The sequence below is a fragment of the Lipotes vexillifer genome, unplaced genomic scaffold (genome assembly GCF_000442215.2).
Source record: "Lipotes vexillifer unplaced genomic scaffold, Lipotes_vexillifer_v1.1 scaffold645, whole genome shotgun sequence".
NCBI classification, from domain to species: Eukaryota; Metazoa; Chordata; class Mammalia; order Artiodactyla; family Lipotidae; genus Lipotes; species Lipotes vexillifer.
This window is the reverse complement of record NW_006777439.1, coordinates 3,524,791-3,529,840: the sequence shown is the minus strand read 5'-3', so window position 1 is coordinate 3,529,840 and position 5,050 is coordinate 3,524,791. Positions and strand designations below refer to the sequence as shown.

The window sequence follows — 5,050 nt, the reverse complement described above, 5'->3', positions numbered from 1 at the left end:
TTTTTTTGCGGTACGGGCCTCTCACTGTTGTGGCCTCTCCCATTGCGGAGCACAGGCTCCAGACGAGCAGGCTCAGCGGCCACGGCCCAAGGGCCCAGCCGCTCCACGGCATGTGGGATCCTCCCAGACCGGGGCACGAACCCGCGTCCCCTGCATCGGCAGGCGGACCCTCAACCACTGCGCCACCAGGGAAGCCCCCAGCTGTTTACTTTTGAATGTAAATGTTATACAGATTTTATTTAGCTGTCAAACAAAATTTGTGACTGTGTGTGTTATGGCTAAACTCTCATAACCCAACAACCTATGAGGAAATTCTTATAAAATTAATGTAGTCTGGAATCATGGAGGAAGCTTTAACTTATCCAAAAGGGCTTAACAACAATAGTAGTTTAAAAAAATAAATTCTTTAATTTGTCATTTTATTCTCAACCATAGAAATTTGCCTGATCTTTAGTCATTAGCTGTGCCATGTGGTTACTCACGCGCGTGCGCACACACACACACGCATACACACACGCACACACACACACACACACAGAGTAATGATTCTCTTTGGAATATTGGTTATGCTATAAGTAATCAGGATTTGTTTTTGTTATATTTCCTTCAATGGCATCCATAGATTTGTCACAGATTTTAGATTAATGAGGTTATTTGGCATTGCTGAAAATATTCTAGACTGAAGATATTCAGTAAGATTGCCAGATAAAATGCTGTGAAGAAAAAGTCACTGGGAATTGCTGTGGGGTTGGGGTTGGGTGAGGAACATGAATATATGGGAACATGGTGCAGAGTGTTCCATACTTGTTTCTAGCCTTCTTAATTTGGAGAAGTAGGGCTGCCAGGTAAAAACACAAGACACCCAGTGAAATTTGAACTTTGGATCAACAACGAATAATATTTTTAGTAGAAGTATGTCCCAAATAGTGCAAATATTAATGGTTTGCCTGAAATTCAGATTTAACTGGGGGTCCTGTATTTTTATTTGCTAAATCTGACAACCCTACCTACACTGTTCAGTCTATGCTCGTAAGACACATTATGATTTTTGTTGAGGAAAAGGCATAAATTAAGGCCACTAATAATAGAAGCAGAGAAGCATACAAGAAATAGAAAGATTCTTTTCTTTTAAGATTATTTTCTATTGCATGATTCATTAAATATTTACTGAGTGCCAACTAAGTATCAGGCATTCTCCTAGGGACAGGATACCCACTGGCGACCAAAACCATATCTGATCCTTGCCTTCATGGTGCTTCCAGTTTCTAGTGGCTACCTGCATTTGTGGGCTCATGGCTCCCTTCCATCTTTAGAGTTAGCAGTGGAGTTTCAATATTTCTCACATCACATCACTATGAGTCTGACTCTCCTGCTTTCCTCTTTGACTTATAAGGACCCTTTTGATTACATTACGCTCCTCTAGATAATCCAAGATAATGTTTCCATCTGAGGGTTAGCTGATTAGCAACCTTAATTCCATTGGAAACCTTAATTCCCCCTTGCCATGTAACATAAATATATGCACATGTTCTAGGAATTGGGATGTGGATATCATGAGGGTGCAAGGAACATCATTCTGCCTACTACAGATGGGAAAATCAACAGGCATGTTTAGATGTACTCAATTTGAGATGCCAGTGCATCAACCAAGTAGGAAGTTAGTGATGCAAGCAGCTCAATATGTGAGTTTGAAGCTCAAGGAGAGATTAGTGCTAAATATGGAAGTTGTCAACCTGTAGGTGATGTATAAAGCCGTGAGTGTGTATGACATCACTGAAGGAGGGACTGAGCCCAACAAACTTCTACATTTAGAGTTAAAGTAGAGGAGACAGGCCAACAAAGAACACAGAGAAAAAGAACAGACAAAAAAGTAGGATGAAAACCAAAATAGTGTGGTGTCAAGTAAGCCCTGAGAGGAGATTCTTCAAAAAAGGCAAGAGTGATCACCTGTGCTCAATATTGCTGCAAAAGACATTTGCAGATTTGTCCAGCAAGATTTGGATTTGGTAGCAAGAAACTGAAAACCTTTATACAAGCGGTTTCAATGAAATTATGGGGGCACAACCAAAACTGATGCAGTTTGAGGAGTGAATGGGATGTTATCACTGACCACAGGTGATGAGGAGAAGTCCTGTGTGTCCTCACAACCTTTGTAGATGCTTGTTAAAAACAGTGATCACATTTGTTCAGAGACTTTACTACCGTAAGAAGCTAGGAGCTAAGCGAGATCACATTTGTGTACTTCTATCTAGTCAGGATTGTGTGATAGCTACATTGATGGTTTATACGAAAGGGGTACAGATATTGCTGGGTTCCCATTGCTGTGCTCTGTGTGTAGAGCAAATCCAGAGGGTAACTGGAGCAATGAAACATCTCCATCTTCCTGCTGCATCCCAGGAAACCCTTTAGGACCAAACAGCAGAAACTGCTTGGAAGGAGAAAAATCAGAGTATTCTGTGGCAGGACTCAAGAATCCCCTTGTCTTGAGGAATCTCAAGCTTTGCTGGCTTGTTGCCTTTCTAGGGAATCTTAGAGGGGACAATGCTACATCCTCCCAGACTGCGGTTTACCAAAGGGCCTGCTCCTGCAGGAACAAGGTACTCTTATTAGCTGATGATTCCTCCCTGCTCATCCACAAGAGACTATACTTTTTCAGAAGAAAGTGGCTGTGAGATTCTTGTGTGAGGTCATTCTCCCACTCCCTTTACTGGTTCTCAGAGTTTTACAAAAGTAAATGAGAACTCTCAGCGCAAAAAGACTCAAAGGGTAGAACTTATTGTTAACTTGTCAAATTAGATAGAATAAGTAAATTCCTATGAACTGTTAACCAAACTTCCAGAAACGGAGACCTGATTGAAATAAAGAGGCATTTACTGGGGGTTTGTTAGGACTGCCACCCGGGAGACACAGATTCAAGAAGCACTTGAATTGTGTTCCACTGGACTACAAAATGGACAAAGCTTATAAAGTCAAGAACTGCAGAGCCACAGTTAGTTACATGAGTTGTTTACCAAGAATTATAATTGGAACTGGCAAGAAGTAAGGGTGCTTGTTAAGCAAGAATTGGTTGGGGTCCAAAATGGTTGCATAGTTACAAAGGGGAACAACCTTGAGACCAGCTAGCAAATGTGGTTTTTAAAATGGCTGCTGTCCTTAGGTTTGGTATAGTTCACAGAAAGTTCAAGTTCTCAGTGGTGCAGGGAAATATCTGAGACCAGATCCTCAATGGCTGCCCAACTCTATTTTGTATGCCTGGACTATGATTATTCCATTATGATATCAGTTTGTCATTAGACTTAATAGATTGGCAGGTAGAGAGGCTTAAGATCTCAGAATGAACTCCAAAATGATGTTGGCTCCAAGTTTTGGCTCCGGAAAATTTAAGAATCATAACAAAGTAACCAAGGCATTTATTTCATTAAAGTCTTAATCTCACATCATACACAGATTTAATTTCAGATGTATCATAGACCTAAACAAAACTATAAAACTATACAATTTATAAAAGGTAGCAAAAAGTATGGATTCACAACTTTAGGATAGGCAAAATTTCTTAGAAAGGACACATAATACAATACACAAAAACTGACAATTCACACTTGATCTAAATTGAAAACTTGTTCATTAAAAGAAAATTGGGATATATGTATATGTATAACTGATTCACTTTGTGTACACCTGAAACTAACACAACATTGTAAATCAACTATACTTCAATAAAAATTTTCAAAAAATAAAAATAAAATAAAACTGCTTTAAAAAAAGAAAGAAAAATTGGTTGATAAAAGGGTACAAACTTTCAGCTATAAGACATATAAGGTTTGAAGATCTGATACACAACATGGTGACTAGTTGATGACACTACTGTATAACTGAAATTTGCTAAGAGACTAGAACTTAAATGCTCTCACAGAAAAAAAAAAAAAAGGTAAGTATGTGAGGTGATAGATGTGTAAATTAACTAGATGGTGGGAATGCTTTCACAATTAAACAAAAAAAAGAAAGAAAGAAAGAAAGAAAATAATAGACAAGCCACAGACTGGGAGGTAACATTTTCAAAACATACATCTGACAGAGGATTTGTATCTAAAATATACAAAGAACTACACTTCAATAATGACAAACAAAACAAAAGAACATGTTAAGTGGACAGAATTCTTAATCTGTAATAATTGCTTCACTCATTCAAATAGTTTCAATGTAGTGAAGTTAATAGCTTTTATTATTTAAAATAATAATAATAAAGGAAGTAAGCAAAGTTGATTTAAATAAAGGGAGTGGGTAATATGCCTTAAATACTAAAAGCCTGGCGGCACAACACCCGGTGACAGAGACTTTGAGTTTCAGGGGAATTTTTCTGTAAAGTAAATAAAGATAAAATTTGAAGATTGAATCTACAGAAAGAGACTTGTTAGACTTGTTAAAAGAAGTTTTAATGGCAGCCAAACTAAAGTTTACCATAGTAAACTATGAACCAAAAGAGCAAAATCTGTTCAGTTATGAAGATACTGGCCCACACTCCCACAGCTGGGAAGCGGTGGAGCCCTGGCAGTCGGGCTCTAGAGGCTGTGCTCTAACCTCTGTGAGACACTGCCTCCACTGTGGCTCTGCTTCTATCACATGGATGGTACATAACTTGGGTCAGTGTTTCTCAAAGTCCTTGGTCAATAGGTTATCAGGTTGGAATGTTCCTAGATTAATATATCACCTAAAAGGAAGTTCTGTGGCTAGATTTGAGAAATGCTGAGTTTAACAAAATAAAATGTGTTACTTCGCTTTTCAGAGCCAAACACGCACTGAGATCCTCTAAGGTTGGTAGCTGAAGAGGGAATTAGCTTTTCTCAGATTTATTTGTTTGAGATATGTATAGATTAAGGCTGGGACTGATAGCGTATATATAATATATACATTACGTTTGTGCGTGCATACGTGTGTACATATACCTTATAACATCCAGTACTGACTCAGACAAATGTGAGTTTATTTGTTCTACAAAACAAGAAGTCCGGGGCAGGGCAGTCCCTGGCCAGCCTCATTTCTCTTTCCATTT

The 5,050-nt window shown here is 38.7% G+C and overlaps 1 protein-coding gene across 1 annotated transcript in view; it reads left to right on the top strand.

Annotated features, from left to right (window-relative positions):
- The window catches only part of LOC103072730 (dual 3',5'-cyclic-AMP and -GMP phosphodiesterase 11A), a 269,197-nt gene that overhangs the window by 117,540 nt on the left and 146,607 nt on the right, over positions 1-5,050 (top strand). The gene's annotated exons all lie outside the window — the stretch shown is intronic.